The sequence below is a fragment of the Podarcis bocagei genome (genome assembly GCF_964188305.1).
Source record: "Podarcis bocagei genome assembly, chromosome: 2".
Taxonomy (NCBI): domain Eukaryota; kingdom Metazoa; phylum Chordata; class Lepidosauria; order Squamata; family Lacertidae; genus Podarcis; species Podarcis bocagei.
This window is the reverse complement of record NC_138126.1, coordinates 20,552,585-20,566,961: the sequence shown is the minus strand read 5'-3', so window position 1 is coordinate 20,566,961 and position 14,377 is coordinate 20,552,585. Positions and strand designations below refer to the sequence as shown.

At 45.1% G+C, this 14,377-nt stretch overlaps 1 long non-coding RNA gene across 1 annotated transcript; it reads left to right on the top strand.

Annotated features, from left to right (window-relative positions):
• Window positions 1–2,809: 2,809 nt before the first annotated feature.
• On the top strand, window positions 2,810–12,913 carry LOC308581400. Its single transcript, XR_014005054.1, has 3 exons — window positions 2,810–2,869; window positions 3,272–3,431; window positions 12,690–12,913. It is a non-coding gene; the product is annotated as an uncharacterized lncRNA (long non-coding RNA).
• Window positions 12,914–14,377: the final 1,464 nt, after the last annotated feature.

The window sequence follows — 14,377 nt, the reverse complement described above, 5'->3', positions numbered from 1 at the left end:
ATAGATTTAGGTATTAAAATATTTATTTTAATTTGACAGAATCTGGATACCTGTAATCAAAAAAACCCTTTATGCGGTTTACATAAAATAAGAGTTTAAAACAAGTTTAAACTAAAAGAATGACATAAATACAAATGAAATCTGCAGTTTCAATATACGGTGGTACCTCTGGTTATGTACTTAATTCATTCCGGAGGTCCGTTCTTAACCTGAAACTGTTCTTTTTTTTTTTTATAAAATTTTTTATTTGGTTTTCTGCTTTTATAAAAACAAAACACACACAAAGAAAAAACACAAAACAAAAACATGTATAAAATCAGCAAATCCCCATTTCATAACCTTGTTCCCTGACTTCCCCCCACCCCCCCTCGTGCATCCCAGTTCCCAAGATTATATCAGCAAGTTGGTGTTTCTCCTCTTAACCATCTTATTCATCTTATTACCTCTTTTATAATAAAAATTGATTTTCCTAAGTTGGACTTAAGTTCTCTTCCATCGATTTTCATTTTGTCTTAATTAAGAGTCATATTAACCAAACCTAAAAGTCTTAAGAGTTTTTAAGAATCTCCTCTTCCCTCCCTCCCATCCCCGGTTTTTGTCCCTTCCCAATAGAAATCCAAATTCGAGATTCTCAGCCTGGGTTCCTCACGTCCGAGGCTTTCAAGTCTATTTCAGTCCCTCTCCGCCGGTCTTGTTGGTAGTCCTTTATGTCAGTCGTCGAGTCTGGAAAAAGTTCTTTCACCATCAAAGTGTATTCTCTTCCCACAAGGAGATTTGAAAGTAACTGCTGAAAAATTTCCACAAAGCCTGTATCTTCAGAATCAAAGTCCAAACTGAGGCCCCAGTCATATTTCTTTATTTTAAGTTCCTGTATTCCATATTGTCCCGGGACCTCCTCCTTTTTCTTCTGTGTCTTTCGCAGACTTGTGGTAGATGAGTTCCCAGCGTCTCCTTGCTTGTGTTCCACAGATGTCAGCTTTTGGTTGTTACTTCCCAAGGTTACTTCTTCTTTTTCTTGTTGTTTAGTCTCTTCCACCTCTGTAGATATTGTTTCCCATTCAGCTGTGGATTCTTTCTCATTCAGGTCCTCAATACAGAGAGCAGAGTTGCCTGTTCCCAAGGTCATAGTCACAAGTTGTTTATTCATGGCCAAGCTCTGCTCTTGTAAGGTTCCCACCAATTGAAACATCCTTTCGATTTCCACTAGTAACTTTCCTTCCACAGCCATTGTATCCATTGTAGTTACACAGAATTCCCCCTAGAGGGAATCTGGTTACTTATTAGTCTTTTCTCCAACAGTCCTTTAACAAATTATTATTACTTTGTTTCCAACAATTTTGGCTCAATTATAACTCGTCTTAGTCCAGAGGGATCTTAGATAGCGATTTTTCCACTTTAAACCGCCCGTTTGACAGCTTTGACAGCTGTCAAACTCCGCAGCTCTTACACAGGCACAAAGGCAGGACTTTCCCGAGCCCGGGAGGGGGGGTTGTTTAAAACAAAAAGAAGGTTTCCAAAACTCCACTCTCCAGCCCAAAATTTCCTTTAGCCAAATCTTGAAAGTTAATGTCCTTTTTAACTCACCCCACCAAGGGTAGGCTCTCCAGCTTAGCTCTTATGTCGTTGCGTAGATCGTCTGCAGGGGGGGGGGGTGCGGACTTCCTTTTAGCACACACCCCGGTCGTCTCCAATTCAGGGTAAATTTTTTAAAGTCCCAATCCGTCTTACTCACGGGTGATTCTTTCAGTCCAAATTTTCAAGGAAGGAAGTCAGCGCTCTCTGGTCATGGCTCGCGGCTTCGCTCCACCGAGGTAGCGATCGACTCTCAGTGCCACGCCACCCCCGTATCCTCTCCGCAGCCTTTAAAAAGGCTCTTCGTGGATCAGGGGGGGCGCTTAAGGCACCCGCCGAGTCTTCAGTCCGCAGGCATCCGCGCCTGCGGTTTTTAGGGGTCCCCGCGTCGCCGGCGCGGCAAAGACCCGTCCTCGGTAGAGCCGATTCCCTCCGCAGCTCGGAGGGAATCCGCCATTTCCAGATCGCGTCAACCCGGAAGCCTTAACCTGAAACTGTTCTTAACCTGAAGCACCACTTTAGCTAATGGGGCCTCCTGCTGCCACCGCGCCGCCACTGCACGATTTCTGTTCTCATCCTGAAGCAAAGTTCTTAACCCAGGGTACTATTTCTGGGTTAGTGGAGTCTGTAACCTGAAGCGTATGTAACCCAAGGTACCACTATATACATTATAAAGTGAAATCACGGATTAAAATACACGTCAGCTTTACATATCTGGCTGGGCTTGGCAAAATGAACACTTTTTTTGTAAATGCTTTGAGGGTGGTGGTTTTTGTTTTTTTTACAATCAAGCGGTTTATACATTTTATGAACTAAAGAAAGTATAAACGTTGTAACAGCACTGAAAGCACCCCCAGAAGCAGCAGAAAACTGAAGGGCCAATACCCTGAGCTGGGAGTTTCTGACTACAATACTCAGCAGTTTCCTCTGCTGTCCTTGGGGGACGCCTGACCCCCATCTCTTGCTGCCAGACTGACGATGGGGCACCTCCATCGCGTGGTGACAGGGGCCCTGAGGGACCATAACTTAAGCAGCAGGGGGTGGCGCTGGGAAGAGCCGAGCTGGGTGAGTCACGTCCCTCTCAGTAGGCGCCTATGTCCAGCTGCATTAACATCTGTTGTCGGTTCTTTGGCTTCAGTTTCACGCCCTCGGCCGCTAGGTGTCAGCAATGTGCTGTTGCAAATCACTCCCAGCGTGAAACCGAAGCAGAATCTGAGAGATGTGTGTATGGTCAGGTTGGTCAGGTTCACTGGCAACAATCCACTTTGTTAGCTGTCTGAAATCATTTGCCGGCTTGGTGAGCATCTAAGCACCTGGGTGTAAAGGAAAGGGGGGGGCCACAAATTTTATTGTCATAGAATTGTAGAGTTGGGAGGAACCCTGGGGGTCATCTAGTCCAACCCCCTGCAAAGATGAAACCTACAACCTTGGTGTTATCAGCCCCACACTTTAACTATGGAGGCTAACAAATGACATTCTCTCGGTCACGTTTTTTTGAAGGGGGTGGGGGTGAGGAGTCATTCAGTTACTTATACTGTATAAAGATGATTAATGAAAATAATAAACAATAATGATGGAACAAATCCTTTCTCCCAACCCCGCCCCCAGAAACGTATTCATTCATTCACTTATTTGGAGTGGGGGATGGGCGGGCGATACGGCACTCTGCACATATGCAATGACACACTTTCCTAAACAGGCGCAGCACAAATTGCTATTGTGAAGAAGACTGGATGGCTGCCTAAAAAGCAAAGCGAAACAAGCGCCACGTAGTGCTCGAAACGGAAACGGTCCGTTCCGCTTTCAATAGTGCAGCCATTTTGAGCGCCTTGAGTTTTGGTAATGAGCTTGCAATGAGGGTAAGTGCATGTAGTTCGCTTTTTTGGTGTTGGGGGGCGGGTTGTACCGTTAAGGTACAATAATTGGGTTTTTAAAGGGGGGCAGGAGAAACAGGACAGGCGGGTGGCGGGAAAAGCGTCCCGCTGCTTCTGCCGATTCGTCTTGTGCAGCAGTCGGGGAGGCGGCCGTATCCAGGCTTGGAGCTCCGTGTCTTTTAAAGCGAAGCCAAAAGGGCGCACGAAATATGTGCGAGTTTCTTGCTTCGTGCGCAACCACCTGCGGATGGTGATATATGTACGTTGCTATTCTCAAATCATATAGCGCTGGGTAAGGGTGGTTCAGGCGGGAGGAAAGCTAGCAAGGGAAACTTCTGCCTGGCCGCCTGCCATCGCGAATGGCTGACGCAGCCGAGAAAGAATTTGGTTCCCTTCCTTTCCTTCGGATTTCTGCCCATACCTCACATTCCCATATCATAAGTACAAAGCTGCGAGGAGCCGCACGAAGAGGAGTCTCTCTTTGTGTATCTTGTGTATTGTCTCTATATCTCAAAAGAAATAAATAAATATTTCTGCCACCCTTGGGACTGTTTCGCACGGTCGTCTTTTATTCCACGGGACGGCAACTCTCTGAGGTTCATGCGGCACATTTCAGCCGAAGCTAAGCTTGAGATAATTTTATTTAGATGGGGGCAGAGGAACGAGCTCTGGCAGCAGGATCCACAGAGGCAGCAGATCCAATGTTAGTCTTTCTTCCCTGATACTGGCGGGGAGATGGGATGCCATTTTGGGGGGTCTGCCTCAGGTGCCAAAAGGCTTTGGCCTGGCCCTGTCAAGGCATAGGAGAGACTCACAAATGACTACCAAGAGCTTCTGCAAAGCGGCTCTGTTCCCATTGGCCTGATCTTGCTCAGTATTCCCTACACACGGATTGACAGTGACTGCTCACAATTTCAAAAAGGGGAGCTGCCTGAAACATTGAGAGACTGAACTTGAGATTTGCTGCTCTGCCACTGAGCGATGCAGTTCTGCCCTCCCTAGTTCTATGGAGCAGATTCTTTCCTAGCTTCCCCCACTGTCCTGCATCCCCTTGCACTGTGGCCTGATCTATACACCCCTGCAGAACAGATGGACTGTACCGCTTTAAATTATAAGTAGGGTTGCTCTTTTTGAAGGCTCCCACATCTGAAAATCTTGTTGAGTCAGGGGAGAAATTGCATGCCGTTGGAGAAAGGCTTTAGAGCTCAGTCCTCTCCTCTCCTTGATCTCCTGGTTTTCTACTTGCACAGAGGGTTTTGTTTTGTTGCAAATTGATAACTTAAAATGTCAGACATCTGCTGTCTGAAGTTGCGTGGCCTGTTCAGAAGTTCTTCTTGATTTCCACTTCATCCTGCCATGCGGACAGCCCAGGACTGAATTGGAGACAGCCAAGTTGGGAGTGAAGAGGCTGGGACAATGTGGAAAAACTGGTTTACAGTTTCCAGTAGAGAGAAAAGAGACTTTGCCCTATCTCTAAATAAAAAATAGTTCCATTAGGAATTGTTCCACCCCCATTGTTCTGCCCAGACACTGACAAAGAGACACCAGACAAAGAGAAAAATAACCACAGTGGTACCTCGGGTTACATATGCTTCAGGTTACAGACTCCGCTAACCCAGAAATATTGCCTTGGGTTAAGAACTTTGCTTCAGGACGAGAACAGAAATCGTGCTCTGGCGGCGTGGCGGCAGCGGGAGGCCCCATTAGCTAAAGTGGTGCTTCAGGTTAAGAACAGTTTCAGGTTAAGAATGGACCTCCGGAATGAATTAAGTACTTAACCCAAAGTACCACTGTACCAGACTTTTAGAAGACATCTGAAGGCAGCCCTCTTTAGGGAAACTTTTAGATGTTTAATAGACTATTGTATTTTAATATTCTGTTGGAAGCCGCCCAGAGTGGCTGGGGAAACCCAGCCAGATGGGCGGGGTATAAATGATAAATAATTGTTGTTGTTGTTGTGGTTGTTGTTGTTGTTGTTATTAGTGCTGTGTAGTGGGTAGCTAACCAGTGCAACTAGATAAATAGGTACTGCTGTGGCAGGAAGGTAAACAGTGTTTCCTTGCACTCTGGCTTCCCTCGCGGTGTTCTGTTGCACCAGAAACAGTTTAGTCCTGCTGGCCACATGACCCGGAAAGGTGTCTGTGGACAAACGCCAGCTCCCTCAGCCTGAAAGCGAGATGAGCACCACAACCCCATAATCACCTTTGACTGGACTTAACCTTCCAGGGGTCCTTAACCTTTTTACTGTACCTGACTTCCTGCAGGCAATGATTAAGCATCTGAAGTGCCTCTCCTAATTTAATTAGAACTGGGAATCAGCAAAGGAATGGTACATAACTCCAAATCCTCTGCTTCTGGGCGTAAGGTTTAGGGGACATAACATTTGCAAATGGATCACAGGTTTAAACCATAGTTGCAGGTATCTCACGCATTCAACGATAATTTTCGCATTTGTTTACTTATCAAAATAACTTACGTATGCAAATGTAAAGGGTAAAGCGGACCCCCTGACCATTAGGTCCAGTCGTGGCCGACTCTGGGGTTGCGGCGCTCATCTCGCTTTATTGGCTGAGGGAGCCGGCGTACAGCTTCCGGGTCGTGTGGCCAGCATGACTAAGCCGCTTCTGGAGAACCAGAGCAGCGTACGGAAACGCCGTTTACCTTCCCGCCGGAGCGGTACCTATTTATCTACTTGCACTTTGACGTGCTTTCAAACTGCTAGGTTGGCAGGAGCAGGGACTGAGCAACGGGAGCTCACCCTGTCACAGGGATTCGAACCACCAACCTTCTGATCGGCAAGTCCTAGGCTCTGTGGTTTAACCCACAGTGCCACCCGCGTCCCTTATGCAAATGTAATCAACTATAAATTATAGTTACAGAAAGTTGATACTTGTTTTATTAATTCCATGAGGGAAATTTTGATGAATATTTTTATTAGTATGGAAATAATCTTTGTTTAATGATCATGGATGGTATACAACTATATTTTTGCATTAGTGCATGGATTATCACCAGCCCAAAAGGATTTCCCACCTCTCGTCCTCTTCCTCCTCCTTGTCCTCATCCTCCTCCTCCTCGGAGAATTTGGGAAATCCCCAGAACAGATTTAGGGCATTCATGGTGGGGGGAGAGGGGAGAACATTCCTTTGCACAAGGAGAAATCCTTGCGCTCGTGGAATATTTATCTTAGCGTGTGTTTAGTTTTGTATTTGTTTTGTGCCACAGTGGACGACTAAGCAAGGGTGGACATACAGTGGTGCCTCGGGATGCGAACGGGATCCGTCCTGGAGCCCCATTCGCATCCTGAATAGAACGTAAGACGCGACAGTGCGCGGGTCGCGGTTTGCCTCTTCCGTGCATGCGTGTGACGTCATTTTGAGCGTCTGCACATGAGTGAGCAGCGAAACCCAGAAGTAACATGCTCCGTTACCGGTACTTCCGGGTTGCTGGCACGAAAACGCTCAACCTGAAGCACATTCAACCCAAGGTATGACTGTAGTTTGCGTCTTATTTTGTATTTATTTTGTGAATTGCATTTGGATGGGAAATGGTGAATGGCTTATGTAGCAACAAACTTAATTAATTAATTAATAATTATTAATAATTAATTAATTATTAGTTATTATTAGAATGGGAGACTAAGGATGAAGAAGTTAAATCAGTAAAGATTAAGTGAGCACAAGATATAGGACATAATATACAATTTGAAGACTGGGAAAATTATGGAAAGTGAACTTAAAATTAACGGACTATATTGCTCAAAGAGAATTACATGAAAATGATGTACAGATGGTATACCACACTGGTAAAAATGGGAAAACAATTCTATGATTCCATGACTCTGCCTCCAGCGAGTTGGCAGAGTCAATATACCTTGCTCCTGTATTTCCATAGGGAGACAGGAGTTTTTCTGCTCAACGTTAGAGTGGGTGACAATGGCTCACAAGGTGGACCACCTCATGCTGTTCCTTGACTGAGGAGGACAGTCTGTCCCTGAGTCCTGATATTGGTATTTCTACCTTGTGGGCACCTCTAGTTAAAAATGCAGATAAAAGAAGGGAAATGTATTCCAATTAGACTTTAGAATAATAGAATCATAGAGTTGGGAGGGACTCAGGGTCATCTAGCGCAACCCCCTGCAGTGCAGGAATCTCAGCTTTCTGAATGCTTAGTCGGAATCTCCTTTCTTGTAACTTGAAGCCATGGGTTCGAGTCCTACCCTCCAGAGCAGGAGAAAACAAGCATGCTCCCTCTTCCATGGGACAGCCCTTAAGATATTTGAAAATGGTTATAATAACTCCTCTCAGTCTCCTGGCTATTTTCCAGGCGAAATATACCTCGCAAGGCCTCTCCTGCTCCCAGAGGGGAGGGGTTGTGAGCAGGAGCAGCTTCCTGCTGGGGCAGGGAGGGGTACTCAGCTCCCTGCTCACCTTTGCTTCTGCAATAGGGCCGCCTGGTGGGTGGGCCTATATGTATTTAAACAGCCGCGGCAGGGCTCAGCTCCCAGTCTGTTCCTGCTTTCTTCGGATCTCCCACCCTCCCTCCCTCTTAGGTCAGCTTCTTTTTGCATATTGACCTTGCTATGGACTTCGGTTGGTAGCCTTGGTTGCCCAAGGGGCCTGGTAGGACTTTTTTTATCCATTTGGCAAACTGGCACCAGCCTCTTGGTTTTTTTGCCTACCTCGTAGCAATTCGTCACACCTTTCTGGTATTGGCAGTTGGAATATGTGTGCTGTGTTGGAGGATTGGGTATGGGCCATCATCTACCCCTCCTCTTTTGGGTATTCGGTTAAAGGAATCCAGCGGTCATGGATCCTGTCCGATGCCCTGCTGGTGCCTAGGGCCACGGCACGACCCCCGGTGAGGTCATGGGGGAGCTTCCAGTTGTATTTGCATCAACAAGCTCCTCCCATTGGTTGTTAACCCTGGTATGACTCCCGGCTGTGCGGGGTGGAGTCTTGTACAGTTGTGCCCCGCAAGACGAATGCCTCACAAGACGGAAAACCCACTAGACGAAAGGGTTTTCCATTTTTGAGCTGCTTCGCAAGACGATTTTCCCTATGGGCTTGCTTTGCAAGATGAAAACGTCTTGCAAGTGTTCCGATTTTTTCCCGCTCCCCCACCCTTTTTACTAAGCCGCTAAGCCGCTAATAGCCTTTTATCCGCTAATCCGCTAATCCTTTAATAGCCGCTAAGCCTTTAATAGCGCTAAGCCGCTAATAGGGTTGCTTCGCAAGACGAAAAAACCACTAGACGAAGAGACTCGCGGAACAGATTACCGTAAATTTCGCTCCATAACACGCAGATTTTTCCTCCTAGAAAGTAAGGGGAAATGTCTGTGCGTGTTATGGAGTGAATGCCTACAGATAGCGGGGGAATCTGCTGCAGTCGTGAGCAGTCCGTGGCTCGCTTTGAAACAGCAAAGCGGGTGTAAGCGGCTCCTGTCAGGTAGCGGAGCCGGGGAGGAGGGAGAGAAGCAGAGCGGGAGTTAGCTGCTTTAAAACAACCCCTGCTCTCTGTCCCTGCCTGCAGTTTTTTGCTGTCCGATTTTGGATTAGGCACTGTAGGGGCTGTGTGTGTGTGTGTGTGTGTGCTTGAGCTATCCTTCTCCTCCTCCTGCTTCCCCTTCACTCTCCCAGCGCCCCTGCGACTTTAGAATTGACACTCTGTGTGTCTGTGTGTGTATGAGGGCTCCTTCTTCCCTTGCTTCCCGTTCACTCTCCCTGCGACTTTAGAATCGACATTCTGTGTGTCTCTCTGTGTGTGAGGGCTCCTTCTCCTTCTCTTGCTTCCCATTCACTCTCCCTGCGACTTTAGAATTGACACTCTGTGTGTCTGTGTGTGTGAGGGATCGTTCTCCTTCTCTGCTTCCCGTTCACTCCCCCAGCGACCCTGCGACTTCCAGCGCCCTGCGACTTTAGGGCCAGTTCTCTCTCTCTCTCTCTCTCTCTGTGTGTGTTGACCTCACTGCGCTTGTTGGGGGAGAGTGCTGGTCGCAATTTTTCTTGATTTGTCTCAGAGTGGTTACTATCATGGTTTCCTTGCTGGGGAGGAGGGAGAGACGCAGAGCCTGCTTGTTCTAAAGGAGCAAAGCCAGAGAGGAGCCTCTTCTGCATTATTCGCAGTATCCTTCTCCACCCCCCCCCCACGTGTGCTCCTTGTCCCTTGAGTGCTTTTCCTTCCCTCCCCACTTAAAAGGTGGTTTCAAAGCACGGATCCACATGGATCCTCAGGATTTTTGCACTGGGTCACCCCAAATTCACCATCAGATCACATAGCATGTCCATGGCTACAGCCTGCACCAAAAAACACACACGCACCCACTGTTTCATGGGGCCGCAATGGCGCAAAAACATGGTTACAAAGCATGGATCCACATGGATCCTCAGGATTTTTTGCATTGGGCTACCCCAAACCCACCGTCAGATCGCATGTCTGTGGCCACAGCATGAACCACAAAAATCATACATCCACTGTTTCGTTTAGAATATTTTTTTCTTGTTTTCCTCCTCTAAAAACTATGTGCGTGTTATGGTCAGGTGCGTGTTATAGAGCGAAAAATACGGTAATTTCGTCTTGCGAGGCACTACTGTATTGCTGTCTCATCCAGTGCATAAGCCAATACTACTCACATGCTGTAACCAATAAAAGTTGTGGCCTAATTTTGCCCATTAACCTAAAATAATGTGTCTTTGTATCTTATTCTACTCCTATGCGGGTGGTGAGTCCTCAACTCACAACCCAGATTGTGTTGTATAGTCAACATTCAGCTGCCAATATGTGTATTCCTGGGCACTGGCCCTTGCTGGTTGGTGCTAGGCCACTGACCATAAGGTGTGTGTGTGTGTGTGTGTGTGTGTGTGTGTGTGTGTGTGTGTAGATGCACATACATATTGTGTGTACCACAGTGGTGCAACATTTTACTTCTTCCCCATCCAAGTGCTTTCAGGGACACTTTGTGATAAATCTACTCCAGGATTAGTAGGTATTTGACAGAAAGAACCCAGGAAGAGTGTATATAAAAATCTGAGCTCATATTGCACCCTGCCCTGACAGGCTATGTACAGTGGTACCTCGGGTTACAAACACCTCAGGTTACAAACACTTCAGGTTACAGACTCCGCTAACCCGGAAGTAGTGCCTCTGCTTAAGAGCTTTACCTCAGGATGAGAACAGAAATTGCGTGGCGGCGGCAGAGGGAGGCCCCATTAGCTAAAGTGGCACCTCAGGTTAAGAACGTTTTCAGGTTAAGAATGGAGCTCTGGAACGAATTAAGTATGTAACCAGAGGTACCACTGTACTAGAATTTTCTAACCGCAACTCTGTCTGTAGAGATTCTGTTGATGGATCTCAACCATAACTCTTGCTACCAGCTGCCAAATCAGTGACTTCCAGGATGATGAATAGGAACAGAACTTGCTGACTAATAACTTTATTTTTAGTTAGCTTAATTATAACACAGCAGAGTAAAGCACAGCTTTGTACAAGTTACTATATACACAGACTAGATTCAAACTTCTTTCCAAAACTTCAATACTCCAATAAGAAAACTGTTTTTTTTTAAATAAGATTTTTATTGGTTTTTCACAATTTTTATAAACACAAACATTACACAATAAAAACAGACAAACACATAAACAAACATATATAATTTCAAATCCTTTTTTCTTAATCCTTACTTCACCGACTTCCCCTTTCTGCATCCCAATTTCCAAATTTGTTTCAGCAAATCCTACCCCTTGATTTTGTCAGATTTTCCCTTATTCTTTTCCTTTACTTAATCTTTTACAGCTGTAATCACCTTTTTTCAAAAACCTCAACATTTTAACATTCATTAATTTTACAGTGTTTCTTGAGATAAATTTTAAATTTCTCCCAGTCTTCATCCGCCGTCTCTTTCCCCTGGTCACGAATTCTGCCGGTCATTTCCGCCAGTCCCATGTAGTCTATCACCTTCATCTGCCATTCTTCCAGAGTGGGTAAATCTTGTGTCTTCCAATACTTTGCGATGAGTATTCTTGCTGCTGTTGTGGCATACATAAAAAAGTTCTGTCTTTCTTTGGCACCACTTGGCCGACAATGCCCAAGAGAAAGGCCTCTGGTTTCTTAGGGAAAGTACATTTAAGTACCTTTTTCATTTCATTATATATCATTTCCCAGAAAGCCTTAATCTTCGGGCACGTCCACCAAAGGTGGAAGAAAGTACCTTCAGATTCTTTACATTTCCAACATTTATTATTGGGCAGATGATAGATCTTTGCAAGCTTGGCTGGGGTCATGTACCACCTGTAAATCATTTTCATAATATTTTCTCTTAAGGCATTACATGCCGTAAACTTTATACCGGTGGTCCACAACTTTTCCCAGTCAGCAAACATGATGTTATGACCAATGTCTTGTGCCCACTTAATCATAGCTGATTTCACTGTTTCATCTTGCGTATTCCATTTCAGCAACAAGTTATACATTCTTGACAGATTCTTAGTATTGGGTTCTAACAGTTCTGTTTCTAGTTTTGTTTTCTCCACCTGAAAGCCAATTTTCCTGTCCTGTTTGTAAACCTCCATTATTTGGTAATAATGGAGCCAGTCTCGTACTTTAAACTTCAACTTCTCATAACTCTGTAATTTCAGTTTTCCCCCTCTTGTTCCAAAATTTCCCAATATTTTGGCCATTTGGCCTCCATATTAAGCTTTTTCACTGCCTTCGCCTCCATCGGCGACAGCCACCTTGGGGTTTTGTTTTCCAACAGATCTTTATATCTAATCCAGACATTATATAATGCTTTCCGAACAATATGATTTTTAAAAGCTTTATGCGCTTTGACCTTGTCATACCATAAATATGCATGCCATCCAAATACATTGTTAAAACCTTCCAAATCCAAAATATCTGTATTCTCGAGGAGCAGCCACTCTTTAACAAGAAAACTGCTTATAAGGAAGAACTTAGCCAATCACCGCCTGTTGCTCGGCTTCCTTATCTCCAAGCAGACTTTCCACATGTTTAACTTGGCTTGTTGCCAACCCACTAGTTGTTTTTCCAAAAGCTGCAGGAAAACTCAAAGTCTCAACAGATTCAACATTTGGCCGAGGGAGCCTGCGTACAGCTTCCAGGTCATGTGGCCAGCATGACTAAGCCGCTTCTGGCAAACCAGAGCTGCGCACGGAAACACCATTTACCTTCCCACAGGAGCAGTACCTATTTATCTACTTGTACTTTGATGTGCTTTCAAACTGCTAGGTGGGCAGGAGCTGGGACTGAGCAACGGGAGCTCACCCCGTCGCAGGGATTTGAACCACCGACCTTCTGATCAGCAAGCCCTAGGCTCTGTGGTTTAACCCACAGTGCCACCTGCGTCCCTTTTTTCTGAATAGTGGTATATAAATATTTTTATAAATGAGCAAACTCTTGTGAAACTATCTACATCACCCAGAGCTGATACTCATCATCTGCTGGCCTTAAGTGAGAAAATATCTGGGACCAAAAGAGCATTTTTCACTCCATCTCGTGATAAGAAAGGAAGGCATGAGATTATTCTGAATGCTCTTGCTATTGTACTACGGCAGCCTCGTGAACATCCTGTTCTACAAGCACTCGCCACTTTTGGTGCAGTTAAATTGTTTCGCTAGGTTGTGCCTGTGTTCCCAATTCCCTATTCTTCTGGATCACATATCTTCTCTTTTGTACCTGCCAACTAACATTTCTGTATCACAACAGAAAACTTTTAATGTTGCTCTCAAATCCTATCCAGTTTGTACCTTGAGTAGGACTTGATAGGATCACGCTGTAAAGAAAACAAATTATCCCTTTGTAGGGATGTGTGCATTCCAGCCTCTATAGTGTAACATACCCCAAAGACCCTAGGGAAGAGTTTTACCTGAGGAGCATCTTTCAGAACTTACTACAAAGAGTTGCATTTATTTGATGTAAGCATGCATTATTCATTTTGTCTTTTATTTTGTGGTAGCCTTCCATTGCCTTTGTTGCACTCCACACAGTGATAGTTCCACGGTCAAAATAAGTTGTCTCATTTCCCCAATTGTGAGGTCTCTCATACATTCCTAAACAAATTTCTCTTTCAGTACCCATTTGCAGGTGTACCACCAGGGAAGTTCGGCTGGCACTTTCATTATACACCTTTAGTCACCAGGCAAAAACGTTCCTTTTTAACCAGGCCTTTGGTTGATCCAGTTTACATCCTATGCCCTTTTAAAATATGGTGGGTTTGGGGGTTGGGGTTGGGAGGGGAGGGTCTGTTATTGGGTTGTTGTTTTTATTTTGATTATATATTTTGTGGTTTTGTATTTTGATTTTGTTCCGTGAACTGCCCGGAAACCTCCAGGTATAGGGCAGTATATAAATATAAAATATAAATTGTAGTAGTAGTAGTAGTAGTAGTAGTAAATATAAAATAATAATAATAATAATAATAATAATAATAATAATAATAATAATAATAAATGTGATGGTTTAAAGTGGCGTGATACGGCTTTAAATGTATGGTGCATATATGTCTGGGACTGGCTGGATACCGATGAATGGGCACCAGGAAAAGCAGGGTTGGAAATGGACTTGGAAGAAGGAAGGGATCAGTCTTCTGAGGGATCCTGTTGCAGCTGGGAGATGAGTCAGATGCAGCAGAGGCTGTAGGATGGCAGAGTGGAAAATAAGTGCAGGGGGAGGGCGAGACAGGGAAGGCTGGTAGAGAGTCACAGACGTCCACACCTCCTGCAGGTTACATGCAGGCAGAATGTGTCTGCTTGCACAGATACGTAAGCTGAAGTCGGGGTGTGGCCTTTCTTCTGCAGCGACTGAGTCATGGACAGCTACAATTTCCCTAACCTGTGTGTGACCTTTGGCAATAAAGAATGAATTACTTCCTCTGGAAATTGTTTGCCCTTCCAGTGCCTTGACCAAATGTGACCCTA